This window comes from Salarias fasciatus, chromosome 20 (assembly GCF_902148845.1).
Source record: "Salarias fasciatus chromosome 20, fSalaFa1.1, whole genome shotgun sequence".
NCBI classification, from domain to species: domain Eukaryota; kingdom Metazoa; phylum Chordata; class Actinopteri; order Blenniiformes; family Blenniidae; genus Salarias; species Salarias fasciatus.
In genome coordinates this window covers 10,764,121-10,781,687 of record NC_043764.1, presented here as the reverse complement: position 1 = coordinate 10,781,687, position 17,567 = coordinate 10,764,121, and the positions used below count along the sequence as shown (strand labels likewise).

The 17,567-nt window shown below is 43.6% G+C and overlaps 1 long non-coding RNA gene across 1 annotated transcript; it reads right to left on the bottom strand.

Annotated features, from left to right (window-relative positions):
- Positions 1 to 600: 600 nt before the first annotated feature.
- LOC115408847 (uncharacterized) lies at positions 601 to 17,305 on the bottom strand. Its single transcript, XR_003933801.1, has 3 exons — positions 17,295 to 17,305; positions 17,088 to 17,092; positions 601 to 670 (listed from the first exon to the last, which is right to left on the bottom strand). It is a non-coding gene; the product is annotated as an uncharacterized LOC115408847 (long non-coding RNA).
- Positions 17,306 to 17,567: the final 262 nt, after the last annotated feature.

The window sequence follows — 17,567 nt, the reverse complement described above, 5'->3', positions numbered from 1 at the left end:
TGTTTGAACAATGCCATCATTTTGGTTTACCTTTTCAAAACCAAGTTTCCAATCTCCAAGTTCTCACAAAATGCTCTTCTTAATTTTTGTTAACCGAGTCATATAAAATAAGAGTTCTTCTTGCTGTGCTTTTCTGTTAGTCCAATAAAAAAAACTGTTGGGAAACTGACTGGTCTACATGGAAATGGCATTAGAAAAATGTGAGGAAATGTTTATCAAGCAGTGGACAAAAACTGAGCACTTTAAACGGTTTAATCAACAGTGCAATGAAGACATTTTAAGCATTCCAGTACACTTGTTAAGGAAGCCGACGTTGGTCAAAAACAAGTCTAACAGGAAACACTGGATGAAGTCAGAACAGCGCAGAACATCACTTTACAGGAGAATGCTCTTTACAGGTTTATTCAGACAACGGCTTCACAGAAATGAAGAAGCAACCATGTTTGTAAAAAATGTTAGTTACCAAGATGAACACACCTGTGTGGCACAGGTAAAACAAGTGAGTTTAATACACTTAAAAAAAAAGCAACATGAAAAAACAAGTTTTCACAAATACTCATATTTATAAGTTGTGAATCACAGAGGTTTCTAATGTTGATATTTTTTAGAACCAACTGCATATTCAGCAAAAATATGGCACAATATCAGCAATGAAAGATCCAACAACATACTTACACTTGAAAATGTAGCTTTTCAACAACAACAAAACTCCAAAATGGACATTTGATTTACAGTTACATGGTACATAAATATTTCTGTTGAGATTTTATATTTAATACAGGAGTTCTCAAAGTGTAGGAGGACTTCAGAAACTCCCTTCCTGCCCCCAAATATCAAGACCTCTTTAGAAATACTCTTAGTAGTTACTAAACGTAACTCCAGTTCTACGAGTTTGTGCGTGCCCACCTACGGGCTTCGCTATTGGTACTCCACTCTGCCAGCCAATCACTGAGACAAGTCCTAAACTGACGTGCCAATCCACACTGCCACGCCCCTCACCAAGGGGACATAACCAGCGCGGTGTACATGAAACACTGGAAAGTGAAGTGTGCTGAAAACGGTATGCTATTGCAAATCTTTGGAAGGCTGCAGCTCCTCCTGCTCTAAAACACAGACAGCAGCAAGAAAACACACAGCCCTGCATTAGGAGGCAAAACATGGCTCCTCCACTGTGCAGATTCCGGACAGATAGTTTTTGATTTGCGTGCATCATATAAGTTATTCAGAAATGGGTAACTGCACAAAATAACTCATTAGCAGACTGAACTCACCTGTCTGTGGTCTGTGGCAGACAAGCGTCGAGAAAACCACTGAAATTAAGTCAGTTATCACGGAAAACAGGGGAAATAAAAAAAAAAAAGCTAAATCGTGTCCTTTTAGGGCTTCCGTAATCAACATACACTTCAGATGCCGCTTTTTATCAACTGAGCGCCGTCCAAGGGCGGCGTTTTTTCCAGACCGGAAAAACGCAGTTATTGAGCAGCGTCTTTTCTGGCCGGAGCCGAGCCCAGCTGCTGCGGGTGAGGGCGGGGCACACCCTGGACAGGTCACCGGTCTGGCGCAGGGATACACTGACAGATGAACAACCACTCACACTCACATCTGGGGGCAATTTAGGGAGACCAATTAACTGTGGGAGGAAGCCGGAGTATCCGGAGGGAACCCACGCACACACGGGGAGAAGGTTCAAACTCCACACAGAAAGGCACCGAGCCCCGGCCCGACCGCAGGAGCGCTAACCACTGCGCCGCCGTCCGGCCACGCCTGCTGACCAGTTGACTGCAAAAGAGAGAATATTTGTAATTGTGACGAAAACAATTTGTACATTTGTACAATTAGTTTTTTTACAAAGAAAAAAAAATGTTCCAAAAAGCACAAGGGGATTTGTATAAAAATCCTCTCTGCAGTCTTTGAAATTAATGTCTCACCTCTAAATGGAGGAGAGCACACTCTCTTCCACAGGAACGTTGGCAGCACTTCCAGCCATTGGAGCAGTGTTTGTCATGAGAGCGTGAAGTAGGTGAGGGGAAGAACACACAGAGTCCCCGTTGTAGTGAACTGAGGGGCATCTGAATGTAACCCAGACAAAGCGTGAGAGAATATATGAAGATTATGGAATGAGTTATGCAGAGGAGTGAAATTTATGTTTGTTTGAGTAAATGTTTACCATCTGACTGAAAGAGATGAGGAATGACATGTATGAGTCGTATTTTATTTTTGTTTTGTTTTGAAGGGCGACGCAGAGGAAGTTCTGTGTCTGTGTTTTCTTATTGGCCGCCCTGGTGTATATTAGTTTAAGTGACTGAACCCGAATGAGGAGGTGTGTCCTATGCATACATACATGCTTGACGGCAGAAGCCACGGAGCAGGAGACGCTGCCGTCGGACTAATTAAGTGTTTTTCCTGAGATCGCTTGCCCAGCGGTTGTCAGGGGACACGGAGTCCTGCTTTGTGGACCGGCGGGAGTCGGCCGCCACCCGGTCTGGCCGGTCACAATCCCGTTTGGGCCATCAGTGGCGTAGCGTTCCCCAGCACAGCAGAGCAGAGGGAGAGTTTGCTGCACAGGCAAACTCTGCAGACGCTTCACCGATCCGGCCGGGAGGTGAAGACCTCGACCCTGAGGAAGGCGCTGAGGCACAGGACGGCTGACTGGGCTCCCTGGACGCTTCTGCTGATCATCACCATCATCACCGTCATCATCATCAGGACACTTCTGGATTCACAATACTGGAGCTACGGATCAGGTACTGTTTCTTTTTTTGTTGTGCTCTGAGAGCGAAGCGGCCTTTGAGTTTCTGGCCTCACCGCTCCCAAGCATCGCCCAGGTGTGTGTGTGTGTGTGTGTGTGTGTGTGTGTGTGTGTGTGTGTGTGTGTGTGTGTGTGTGTGTGTGTGTGTGTGGTGTGTGTGTGTGTGTGTGTGTGTGTGTGTGTGTGTGTGTGTGTGTGTGTGTGTGTGTGTGTGTGTGTGTGTGTGTGTGTGTGTGTGTGTGTGTGTGTGTGTGTGTGTGTGTGTGTGTGTGTGTGTGTGTGTCTTGGAGTGGGCCCCTCATACTTTACTTTAAACCCTCTAAAGCAAATGGGTTTCGGTTTACTTTATTGTTTCAGTAAATTATGATTTTTCTTTAACTTCTGGTTTGATGTTTTTGCTTCATCTGCTTCTGCTTGTGACTGATTTGACTCAGGGAGAGTGAAGAGAAGAAGCTTCATCCCATTTATTCCATAGATAAAGAGACAAGGATCTGGGAGGCCCTTACATCAGACAGTGGGTCAAGGTTACATGAACAAGACTGAAAAATAGAAATGTACAGCAGTGTGAAACATTAAGAAGCAAACATTCTTACAGTTTATTGCAGTTTGATCAAGATAAGGGAGATTCAGGTCAAGGTGCAGCAAATACAACAACTCCAACTTAACTGCACATATACATGAGGAATATTAAATGTAAGTGAGTATTTGATATTATTTCATCAACAACTCAGCTGGAGTAATACACAGATATCTACATCCTATCCTGCAGCACTTCCTGATGCCAGAACATTGATCGTCACCAGAGCACCCAGCCCACGAACTTCGGCACTTCTTGCCAAAACGCAGGTCAGCCTGAGGGCATTGTCCAGGCTTGCCTGATGAGAAAGAGAAATCAACATTGAAATAGGTTTTGGATGTTATTTCCCTGAACCACAATATCAAGTGATGTATTCCACAACTATTTATGACTGAGGAAGATTTAAATAAAGGTTTGGCAGCTCAAAAACAAAGTTTTTGATTTCTGGTCATTGTTGAAGTGTAATCGTGTAAAAAGAAACATGATGAAAACGGGCATCTGAAAATCCGATTGCAACCAGTATCAGGATCAATGCACAGACTGTAGACAGGCGTCCCTCCATGTCTCCACTTCCTGGATGTCTGGGCAAAAATCTCTGGACATATAAACTGCTACAGTGCAGCTCAGCTAGTCTAGGATTTTTTTGCTCCTCCTATCTCTCTAAAAATAATTAGGTGATTTTTCTGACATGCCAGTCTGTCTATTGCTGTTTTCTTGTGGATGAAGGTTATAAAAACAGCTGTGAAGATTTTGTTTGAATTCAAAAACAAAAATAGATTGAATGCTTTCTCTACCCTTCAACAATTTTCCACACATAGAAATTATCTGGAACATAAAAAAAGCTTCAAAGTGAACACTTAATGACAGCCTTCTATTATATTTTGTTGATCAGTTGATGGACACCATGCTTCAAAGCTATAATTGCAGTTGTCCTGAATTAATTCAGAAAAATAGACCAGGGTGGTGCAATCTCCACCCTTAATCACTTGAAATGTTTTCTCAAATAACACTAACTTAAAAGAAAACCACACCCCTGCACAATCTGAGATACTTAAACCTATCTGTAAAAATCACAAAATTCAAAGTCAGACCAATTTATTATCATCTTCCTTGTTTTGATGATACCTCCGGAGAACATTGTATTTCATCTATCTTCAGTCTAAATCTGCTCAAATGCACAGATTATGCCACTATTCTCATCACAAACACAGAGACTGAACCTTAATATGCAAATAAGGAAACTCGTTCTAACGAATTCCATTCTGTTTCACATTCATTCAACAGCTGACTCACATCTACCCTCCAGTGTAAAACCACCTAGTTATGCTGAGGCAGCGTTTCTCATCTTCAGGGTCAGCATGAGACCTCGACTCACCAAGGGATCCACACACTGGAACAGTACCCAGCCCATGTAAATGAACATATATTTACTCAAAACTAAGGATCGACCGATATGGCTTTTTTAGGGCCGATGCCGATGCCAATTATTGGTACTTATGGAAACCGATAACCGATATGTTGAACCGATATTCATTTGCAGCAAAAATGAACATTTTGGCATCAAAATGTAGCTGTGGGTGGGACATTGTTCCACAGCCCAGAGTAGTGACTTAGTAGTGAAGTGACTAGTGAAGAGAGATGTGATGTGCTCAGTGGAAAACACTTCTTCTACATTCATTATACTCAGGCCTTTTGTTTTCGTTCAGTTTATAATTGTGTGATTACTTTATTATTATTGTTGTTATTATTATTATTATTACTGATACATGTAATTATATTTATCACACACACACACACACAATAATGCAGTCATCTCATCCATAACTTCCCCAAAACTCCAATATTCAACTATCTGTCGCTGCTGCTAACACAACTCTTTCCTTCATTTTCTTGTATGTTGTCCCCTGTATGTCCTGTACTGTAGGAATAAAAAATAATAATAAAATAAACAATGGAGAATCCTGGTTGAACTGAAGTTGTAGGCTACTGTAACGCTAAAAAATATGTTAAAATCAATGTTATCACTAATCGATGCGCGCCCCCGTGGGGGGAGTCATTTTTCGGCAGGCAGTCTGTTCTCGGCACGGTAACCAGTCAACCCCCGGTCGCCCCGACCGACTCGGCCCCACGCGTCTTCTGTCACGCACTCACGCCACACATTGAAAACTGGAAAAAAAAAATCAGCGGTCGGTCTGTGACAGGCTTGTGTTTGATTCCTCCCGGTTCCACAGCAGCGCACCAGACACATTTACCGGTAATTTTTTTTTTCAGTTTTCAATGTGTGGCGTGAGTGCGTGACGGAAGATGCGTGGGGCCGACTTCACTGTAATCCGCTGCCGGTTGACCGCTGCCGGCCGACCGCTCCCGGCGTCCCAGCGAGCGGGCTGTCCGCCGGCGTCGGGCCGCTCCTCGCGGCTGTGCAGCCGCGCGCCGTGCTCTCCGGTTGGGAGACTTGAGGACAAACTGTGTGATTCTGGTGACTGACGGGTCAGAGGCGGAGAATCTGCCTCAAGCTTCATATTTGCCGTTCTTTGGAACTGGCTAGCTTAGCTACAAGCAAGCAGAAGTTGTTTGCTCATGTGATCACATCACAATGCATTATGGGAGCCGTAGTCAAGACAACTGACTGACAACTGAGTGGTCTTTATTACCGTATTTTCTGAAAAAAAGGCGCACCGAAATATAAGGCAGACAGTTGGGCTTTGAGACAATTAGAGGCTTTTAGGTGCACCTTATAGTGCGGGAAATACGGTAAAAAAAATTTTTTATCGGATATTGGTGGAAAAAAAGGCCGATGCTGATTATTAGAAAAATGCCCAATATCGGCCGATATTATCGGCCAGGCCAATAATTGGTCGATCCTTACTCAAAACCTGACTTTCACAGCCCTGTCCATGTTCGTTTGAATTTTTTTGCTTCTGTTTTGGCAGCTGTTGACAGCTGATACTGACTTTATGAAATGTTGCAAATATTGTCACAGTAACTAACCTCTGTAAAATCTGGCAGCATGTTAAAAGGAATACTCCGAAGATTTTGGACCCACGCCCAATCCCTATCATTTTTATAGTGAGACAAGATTATACATACTTTTATTGTCTCTCTGCCTCCAGCCGCTGGCTCCCAGCTGTTAGCATCGTAGTTAGCTTAGCTCAGCTGCTGGAGGTGAAGAGGAACCAGAGCTGGACTGACGAAAGTGGGCAAAATACTCCTTCCAGTGGTCCAGGGTATGGCGCATTAGCACGTGAAGTAAATCTGAATGGTTATGAAACATTTTAAAAGACGTATTTTCTTTTTAACCCGTTTAAATAACGTTTTGCTACACAAAGATCTGCACAAGCATAGTGCTCCATGCTGCTGCGGAGCTAACTCTCCTCTGCCTGGGCGAGCGGCCGTGCTCTCTGGCTGCTCCACACTTTGATTGACAACACGAGAATGCGGAAGCTCGAAATCTATTGGCTGACGCTGACCGGCGCTTTTTCGGATAACATGGGGGTCTATGAGACGAAGGCGGGGCTCATCAATAAATTTTTATATTGCTTTATGCTAATATTATATTGTAGTATCGAACCAGACTGACACATTTAAGCTCTGTTGAAAAATGATACATACATTGGAAACGAAGGAAACTCCGGACACGAGCTTTAAGTTAAAGCTGATGCTTTTCAGCAACAACAGGTGTGAATCTGTTCCAGCAGTGGTATGAGGAGCCACTGGGTGTCAGCAGAGTGCCTCAAGACATCACTGGAGGCAACTGAGCAAATAAATGGAGGCTATGATAAAAATAGGCAGGAAACCTCATGAAAAAGAAATCTAGTGTTTGTCTAATAAGGTTTTTGATTATAAAATGGTCACACAAAAGTGCTTTCATCCCACATATTTCAAAGACTTCATCCTCTGACCATGAATGATAATACTACAAGCCAGGAGGAACACTTTCAGGATCTCCTGGGAGACATATTCTGCTGGAGGCGAAGGGCTTCAGGCATCCTGGGTGAACAGTGTACTAACTCTTGATGCTCACAGATGAGCGAGGAAGCACGAGAGTTCGACAAATGTGTTTAGGTGCACTGAGAGTATGTACTGAAACAAATCGACAAGAACTTGACCAAATAAATATTCCCTGTTGTAAATTTCAATTCACTTATAATATCAGTGTAATTGTGAATATAAATGAGCACCGTGTGATTTAATTGCTTCTTTTTATTTGCTGATAAGAGATTTAGACAGTCTGATACAGAGTCACTGCAGGCTCACTGCAGGAATGGCATTGCTGAATTTATTTTCTTCTCAACCTTTTCCACCTTCAAGCTTCTTTTTTTTTTTTTTTTTTTTTGAAACTTTATATTTTCACAATATAGGTAACATACAACATAAACATTTCTATAACGGTGGGAAATCAGAAAGAAAATTACAATTACGCCACATAGTAGCTGACACATAATCTCACCATCTCCGTACTTGATATAGTTGAACCCCCAAAACACACACACGTACATAGACATGACAAAAACAGCAAGAACAAAAAACAGCACAAAAAGCAAAAAAAAAAAAAAAAAAAAAGCGCAAAAATGATGCATTACAGAGTGCATTGTTCGCTAGAAGAAAAAGTTTACAGATTGACGAATGGCAGTTTTTCCACGTAATTAATGAATGGTGTCCATGTTTTATAGTATTTGACTTGAGAACCCTTCAAACAGTATCTTAGGTTTTCTAATTGCAAGCACATCATAGTTTCTCTTACCCACTGAATAAAAGAGGGTGGTTGTGCATCTTTCCATTTGAGCAGAATTAACCTTCTTGTCATATGAGATGAAAAAGCTACTGCATTTGTCTGGTAGGCGGTTAGGTCATGTTGGTGGGGTATGACACCAAAGACTGCTGTTATTGGATTAGATCTTATTAGATTATTGGATTGGATCTCAACCTTTTTCACCTTCAAGCTTCTTTGACAGGTCATAGATCAGGTCATTTGCCTCCTGACCAAAAACCATCCATCCATTTTCTAAACCGCTTCTCCTTGTCAGGGTCACAGGTGGCTGGAGCCGATTCCAGCTGCTGCAGGCGAGGGCGGGGTGCACCCTGGACAGGTCACCAGTCTGTCGCAGGGCGAAATGAAGAACCATTCACACGTCGGAGCAGTTCAGGGTGACCAAGTAACTGTGGGAGGAAGTCGGAGTATCGGGCGGCAACCCATGTACACATGGGGAGAACATGCAAACTCCACACAGAAAGGCACCCAGCCCCAGCCGGTAATTGAACCCGGGACATTCTTGCTGTGAGGCAAGAGCACTAACCAGTGCGCCGCTGGGGTCTGCTTCCTGACCAGTTGACTGCAAAAAAGAGAATATTTGTAATTGTGAAGAAAACAATTTGTAATTACAAAAAAAAAAAAAAGATGTTCCAAAAAGCACAAGGGGATTTGTATACAAATCCTCTCTGGAGTCGTTGAAATTAATATCTCACCTCTAAATGGAGGAGAGCACACTCTCCCACAGGAACGTTGGCAGCACTTCCAGCCATTGGAGCAGTGTCTGTCATGAGAGCATGAACGTCGGTGAGGGGAAGAACACACAAAGTCCGCGTTGTCGTGAACTGAGGGGCATTTGAACAAGACTGAAAAACAGAAATGTACAACAGTGTGAAACATTAAGAAGCAAACATTCTTTCAGTTTATTGCAGTTTGATCAAGATAAGGGAGATTCAGTTCAAGGTGCAGCAAATACAACTCCAACTTAAACGCACATATACATGAGGAATATTAAAAGTCCGTGAGTATTTGATATTATTTCATCAACAGCTCACCTGGAGTAATACACAGATATCTACATCCTATCCTGCAGCACTTCCTGATGCCAGAACATTGATCGTCACCAGAGCACCCAGCCCACCAACTTCGGCAAATCTTGCCAAAACGCAGGTCAGCCTGAGGGCATTGTCCAGGCTTGCCTGATGAGAAAGAGAAATCAACATTGAAATGGGTTTTGGCTGTTATTTCCCTGAACCACAATATCAAGTGATGTATTCCACAACTATTTATGATCGAAGAAGATTTAACTAAAAGTTCGGGAGCTCGAAAACAAAAGTACAAAAGTATGCACAAAGTTTTTGATTTCTGTGTAATAGTGTAAAAACAAACTTACTGTGATGAAAACCGGCATCTGAGAACCCAATTGCAACCAGTATCAGGATCAATGCACAGACTGTAGACAGGCGTCCCTCCATGTCTCCACTTCCTGCACACCAGGATGCAACTGATGTCTGGGCAAAAATCTCTGGACATATATACTGTTCCAGACCAGTCTGGTCAGAGGGTTGGTCTGTGATCGGTCCAATCACAATTAGACGATTATTCTGACACGTCTGACACGTTGCTGTTTTGTTGTGGACGAACTTTTCACACAAAAGCTGTCATCATGATGAAGATATTTTTTAATCAAGCAACAGAATAGACTGAATTCTTTCTCCACCCTTCAACAATTTGCCTCACAAAAAAAAACCTGTAAAAGTTATTACGTAACTAATGACAGTCTTTTATTGTCTTTTGCTGATCAGATGACTCAGAAAACCTCCCAACACTCCCTTCTCACTGCATGGAGAGGAGATAGAAAGGCTTTTGGACACATGTTCACACTCAGACACACACAAATCATTATTCGTAAGTAGATTGAGTGTTATTGTTGATGTTTATACTTGGACAAAAAGGAAAATAGGGGGCATCCTTCTGGAAGTTTGGTGTCAGGTCTCCTCCGTTAATGTGAGTGAGTTCAAACATGCATTCCCCATGACATCCTGCATGGGTAGATGGTGTGGTAACCACTATTCAATGTGTCATTTCCACACTATTATCAGTGATCGGAGGTTAATAGTGAATATACACATAAAGGTGTTTCAGTTCATGCAGGTTTGTTTAAAGGTGGGAAACTGAACTGGTCGGAGCACAGATGGTCGTGTGTCATTTAAGATTTGATTGAATAAAATCTTTCCTTGAAACGAGTCCGTATCTGAATGGTGATCTCACCGTACGACTGGGCCCCCGGGAGATTTATGAAATTTTTGTACCTCACCGATCTCAGTGCTCGAATAATCAGGTGTTGATAAATGCGCCGGCTGAAATTTATCGTTAACATGTTAAGCCCTGAAATATTCACGGATTAGAAGCCCCGCCCACAGGAGAAATCTTGGCAACAAAATAAACTTTTCCAAGATGGAAATCGATCCTCTCAGGTCTGAGGTGGAGGTAAATAAGGAGGAGCTCTATGGAAGAATAAAAACTGGAATTAAAGGTGAATAGAAAAACGTCTGTGAGAAGATCAGGGCGGCAGTGAACAGCATCGTGGGGATGAACGGACACCAGAGATTGAATAAATTATAAATCTGTTAATTCAACCCTGATGTTACAAATCATGAGGCTGACACACGTAATACAGCTCATATTTTTATTGTTTCAATCAATGACGTCTCTGAGCCAGATACCAGCGGTCCCACCGAGACACACACACCCAGTACCGGGTCCGGATCCGGTGGCCAGCCAGATCTCGGACCAAGCCGGACCCGGAACTCAGGCCACCGAGGGCAGCGAGTGCCGTCTGCTCCCCGTGCTGCTGGACTGTGGCCAGACGTCATCACGGCGGAGATCCTGGAAAGGTAAACAGAAACCTGCTGCTTAATGGCCACAGTAGCAACCAGGCAGGAGGGAATCAATAATCAATAATACACTGAACAAAATTAATGACAATTACGTTGTAATAAAATGTTTGACTAAACATCATCCTCTGTCTGTATTTAATCTCCCTTTACCTACTGGCATCACATCACTGATTAAATCATTTGCTAAACTTTAAAGTATATTTTCTTTTCAGAAGTGGTTCATCAGGTCCTGTCTCCTCTGTCCAGTCCCCAGTTAGAGCCTCTGCTGGTTCCCACATCTGGTCCTCTCGCGGTGCCAGCGCATCGAAGGTCGCTCCATCGGTCAACACAATAAATTGTGTAAAACTGCAGAGGGGAAAAATAATGTCACAGACCTTTTTGGGGCTTACCAGGAGTGTTCCCCCGCTGGGTCTGAGCATCTGAAGCTGCGTTCCGTAGCAACGTGTCAGCATCTTTGCGCACAAGCTGTTAAACAGCAGTTCTGCTCTGTGGCGGAGTGCACCTGCGGGGGAATTGAATGTTGAAAATCCTTCAACAATTCCACAAGTGGGAATTTTATTAGATATTCTGTAAGGGCATTATTTTATTTTTTTATTCTTTTAATTCTGGGTTCTCCTGGGTATGGTCATGACTGTGCCTCAGTGGGTGGGGTCGGCTCTTTGACTCTTGGGGCTTGGCCCCTCGCCTCTGCCCACCCTGGGTGTCCGGTGCCTGACAGGGTTGGTGCCTGCTTGTCTCGGTCCTCTGGAGCCTGGGCCCCGTGGCTGCCAGGCTTCCCAGCCGGCACCTCCCTCTGCCCCCTTCTGGACCAGTGCGTGGACATCTGCCTGGGGAGGCTGGGATCTGAGGGCCTTTCTGGCCTGTTTCTGGTCATCTCAGAGGTCAAAGGTCATATTTGCATGATCACTGTTAAATTTGCAGGATCACGCTGATCTTTAATCACTCTTCGTATTCTGCATGTGGACTCAGTCACCTTGTTGTCTGATGGGGTGTTAGACTAATGGCTATGTGTCTTTCGCTGTGTTTCCACCAGAAGAGCTGACCGCGAATTCATTCACGCGACAAATGAAATCGCACCGTGCTAGACGCTCGAGTTTTATCGCTGGTACACATGCAAACAACTCTCGCCACTCCCCACTCTCCCCTCGCCACAGCATCACATCACTCCAAGCCCTGGAGGAGGGCTGTCAGGACACTGGCTGTCCTGGCGCGACAAGTGAATTTGCTTGAAAAGTTCAATTATTTCAACTCAAGCGTTCAGCGCTCGCCGCTTTATTGCTCGGCGCTCGCCGCTCAAGATTGAACGAAAATCATGTAATTAGTTACACTGACTTTGTATGTAATCTCAGTGCGCAAAAAATTTGTGTTGCGTCCGGTGGAAACACAGCGTTGGGTCTCTCCTGATGCCCTGTTTGTAATTTGATACCTGAATGCTCAGCTTGCAGATGTGTTCTCTTGCAAAAGTTTGTAGGATGCCCTCTGTAGTGTCTCTGTGCAGGTGTTGAGGGGAGGTGTCAAGGTCACATGGCCTATTAGGGGTTCCTCAGGGGTCAGTGCTTTCTCCCTTACTCTTCTCTCTGTTCACCACCTCATTGGTGCAGTTATTCGCTCCCATGGCTTCTCCTACCACTGTTATACTGACGACACTCAGCTTTTCCTCTCTTTTTCAAATGACAACACAAGAGTCTCAGCTCGGATATAAGCATGTTTGGCTGATATCGCCACATGGACGAAGGAACGGCACCTTCAGCTAAATCTGTCTAAGACTGAACTCATGGTCTTTCCAGCTTGTCCATCTGTTCAGCCTCAGATCAGTGTCCAACTTCACTCGAGCCTACTTGTGCCCACAAAGTCAGCCAGAAACCTGGGGGTCATGACTGATGATCAGCTGACTTTTAAGGTTCACATGGCCTCAGTGTCTTGATATTGTCATTATGCCCTCTCCAACATCAGGAAAATCAGACCCTTCCTGACCCAACAGGCCACACAACTTCTGGTTCAGGCTCTCGTGGTGTCACGCACTGACTACTGCAACTCTCTTCTGGCAGGTCTCCCGGCATGTACAGCCACACCTCTACAGATGATCGAGAATGCAGCACGTCTGGTCTTCAACCAGCCCAGCAGAGCTTATGTCACTCCTCTGTTCATCTTCCAAAACATTTACAAGAACGGTCCCAGCCTACCTGGATTCCCTGATCCAGGTCTGCTCTCCATGGCCACTTCGCTTTGCTTGTGAGAGACGCCTGGTGCTTCCAAACCAGCGCGGCTCGAAACAGACTCTTCTCCTCTGTTGTTACCAAATGGTGGAACAAACTCCCAAACTTTGTGTGTTCTGCTGAGTCCCTTTCTACCTTTAAGAGATAATTGAGGAGTCAATTGTTCAGAGAGCACTGAGGCACTGAACCTGACTCCACCTTAGGGGTAGAATAAATCTGTGTAAGTGTCAGAATAAGTCTTTGTGCAGCTCTGGAACAAGCCCAGCAGTCTATCCATGTCTGCCTGGACTCTGTCATTGTAGCAGCTGATCCTTTTTAAATCCCAACTGTGACTGGGAGACAGGAGGAGAGAGAATCACTCATTATTGATCACAGGGGTCCCTCCTTACCTGTCTCCGATGGCTTCCTTGAGGTCTGCTTCATGACCTCTCCTCCACAGCTGAGCTCCTACCACACCCCACCACCACAATGTATTATGTGTGTAAGAAAAACAGAACTATTCAATCATCATCCACGTGATATTCAGGCCAACCCTCTTATTTTTTAAATAGCGAAAGAGAAGAACAAGATCTTGACTACCACATTTCATCCCAATAATATATCACCAGATAGAGTGAAGAAAGAAACACGACTGCACCAACGGCAAAGCTGCAAGTTCTTGACAGAATATGTTGAGTGTTATGAATACAACTGTTCCTATAATGTTGATTATATATTGATTGAATATTGACTGTGAGCATAAATGACAAACACAGAGCAGTTTGTGATGCAACTGCTTCTTTTTATTTGCTGATAATATAGAGCTTCAGACAGTCTGAGACAGAGTTACTAATATTAAACAAAAAAGATTAATCACGGAAAGAGCAAATTTTGTTCATACCTTTAATCAAATTGGTACAGAAGTGTACAAACAGTTCAGTTGAAAAATATCCGATAATATATGACTTCTTACGTTTTTCTTTCTTTCTTTTTCTATTTTTTTTTGTTTGGGGGGGGGGGGGGGGGGGGGGATTTAAGCATCAAAGAAACCCAGAAAATGCACCAAGAATGTAGAATTCAGTGTGGTTGAAGATTGTAGAATCAACATGGCTCACTACAGGAATGGCAGCCAGTCGTCTTGCTGAATTGATTTTCTTCTCAATCTTTTTCACCTTCAAGCTTCTTTGACAGGTCATAGATCATTTCATTTGCGTCCTGACCAGTTGACTGCAAAAAAGAGAATCTTTGTAAAGAAAACCATTTGTAATTACAAAAAAACAAACAAACAAATAAAATGTTCCAAACAACACAATGGGATTTGTGTAAAAATGTTTTCTGGAGGTTTTGAAATTAATATCTCACCTCTAAATGGAGGAGAGCACACTCTCCCACAGGAACGTTGGCAGCACTCCCAGCCATTGGAGCAGTGTTTGTCATGAGAGCGTGAAGTAGGTGAGGGGAAGAACACACAGAGTCTCCGTTGTAGTGAACTGAGGGACATCTGAATGTAACCCAGACAAAGCGTGAGAGAATATATGAAGATTCTGGAATGAGTTATGCAGAGGAGTGAAATTTATGTTTGTTTGAGTAAATGTTTACCATCTGACTGAAAGAGATGAGGAATGACATGTATGAGTTGTATATTATTTTTTTTTTGTTTTGAAGGGCGACACAGAGGAAGTTCTGTGTCTGTGTTTTCTTATTGGCCGCCCAGGTGTATATTAGTTTAAGTGACTGAACCCGAATGAGGAGGTGTGTCCTATGCATACATACATGCTTGACAGCAGAAGCCACGGAGCAGGAGACGCTGCCGTCGGACTAATTAAGTGTTTTTTCTGAGATCGCTCGCCCAGCGGTTGTCAGGGGACACGGAGTCCTGCTTTGTGGACCGGCGGGAGTCGGCCGCCACCCGGTCTGGCCGGTCACAATCCCGTTTGGGCCATCAGCGCCGAAGCGTTCGCGAGCACAGCAGAGCAGAGGGAGAGTTTGCTGCACAGGCAAACTCTGCAGACGCTTCACCGATCCGGCCTGGAGGTGAAGACCTCGACCCTGAGGAAGGCGCTGAGGCACAGGACGGCTGACTGGGCTCCCTGACGCTTCTGCTGATCATCACCATCATCACCGTCATCATCATCATCATCAGGACACTTCTGGATTGACAGTACTGGAGCTACGGATCAGGTACTGTTTCTTTTTTTGTTGTGTGTGTCTGTGCTGTCCGTCCGTCCGTCCGTCTGGGCCCCTCATACTTTACTTTAAACCCTCTAAAGCAGATAGATTTCGGTTTACTTTATTGTTTCAGTAAATTATGATTTTTCTTTAACTTCTGGTTTGGTGTTTTTGCTTCATCTGCTTCTGCTTGTGACTGATTTGACTCAGGGAGAGTGACGAGAAGAAGCTTCATCCCATTTATTCCATAGATAAAGAGATAAGGATCTGGGAGGCCCTTACATCAGACAGTGGGTAAAGGTTACATGAACAAGACTGAAAAATAGAAATGTACAACGGTGTGAAACATTAAGAAGCAAACATTCTTACAGTTTATTGCAGTTTGATCAAGATAAGGGAGATTCAGTTCAAGGTGCAGCAAATACAACAACTCCAACTTAACTGCACATATACATGAGAAATATTAAAAGTAAGTAAGTATTTGATATTATTTAATCCACAGCTCACCTGGAGTAATACACAGATATCTACATCCTATCCTGCAGCACTTTCTGATGCCAGAACATTGATCGTCACCAGAGCACCCAGCCCACCAACTTCGGCACTTCTTGCCAAAACGCAGGTCAGCCTGAGGGCATTGTCCAGGCTTGCCTGATGAGAAAGAGAAATCAACATTGAAATAGGTTTTGGATGTTATTTCCCTGAACCACAATATCAAGTGATGTATTCCACAACTATTTATGACTGAGGAAGATTTAAATAAAGGTTTGGCAGCTCAAAAACGAAGTTTTTGATTTCTGGTCATTGTTGAAGTGTAATAGTGTAAAAAGAAACATGATGAAAACGGGCATCTGAAAATCCGATTGCAACAAAAATCAGGATCAATGCACAGACTGTAGACAGGCGTCCCTCCATGTCTCCACTTCCTGGATGTCTGGGCAAAAATCTCTGGACATATAAACTGCTACAGTGCAGCTCAGCCAGTCTGCTCCTCCTGTCTCTCTAATAATAATTAGGTTTTTTTTCTGACATGTCAGTCTGTCTATTGCTGTTTTCTTGTGGATGAAGGTTATAAAAACAGCTGTAAATATTTTGTTTGAATTCAAAAACAAAAATAGATTGAATGCTTTCTCTACCCTTCAACAATTTTCCACACAGAAATTATCTGGAACATAAAAAAAGCTTGAAAAGTTAACACTTAAAGCTGGGGTTGGCGATTTGAATGAGATACATTTTTTTAAATACTGGTTAAAATTATCTTCATGACTCGATGGGAAGCAATTCATGGCGTGTTCTTAAAGTAGTTGGGAAAATATCCGCTATCTACAGCAGGAGTAAAACGGGAAAAACAGCAACCAATATTCTTGCCGGGACACCTTTTTTTAAACCAATCAAATCTCTTCGCCGTTCGACCTGCCCCCTGCGCGTACATGTCAATGGCGTGCACTGACCCTGGTTCAGTGCGCGCGTAGAAGGACGGAGCGTCGTTGCAGAATGGCGGAGAAAGGTGTTTGGGGCTTGACTGACCGTTGAGTGCGCCATAACTTGGCGTAGTGCAAATAAAGAAAAACGAAGAAACGAAGCGCTGAGGACAGGTTACGCCAGGAACGCACTGGACGCGGAAGCGCCGCGCACGGAACGTCTCCGCATCTCCGCCCCCAACGGAGCTCCTCCAATGGGGTGGGAGCTGGGCGAAGCCTTGGGGAGATGCTCCATTCGTGCTACATGCTAGTTTTCCAAGATCGCCAACCCGAGCTTTAATGACAGCCTTCTATTATATTTTGTTGATCAGTTGATGAACACCATGCTTCAAAGCTATAATACCGGTTGTCCTGAATTAATTCAGAAAAATAGACCAGGGTGGTGCAATCTCCACCCTTAATCACTTGAAATGTTTTCTCAAATAACACTAACTTAAAAGAAAACCACACCCCTGCACAACCTGAGATACTTAAACCTATTTGTAAAAATCACAAAACTCAAAGTCAGACCAATTTATTATCATCTTCCTTGTTTTGATGATACCTCCGTAGAACATTGTATTTCATCTCCCAAACTCTCTGTTCTCAAATGACCGTCTGTTATTTAGTCTAAATCTGCCCAAATGCACAGATTATGCCACTATTCTCATCATAAACAGAGACTGAACCTTAATATGCAAATAAGGAAACTCGTTCTAACGAATTCCATTCTGTTTCACATTCATTCAACGGCTGACTCACATCTACCC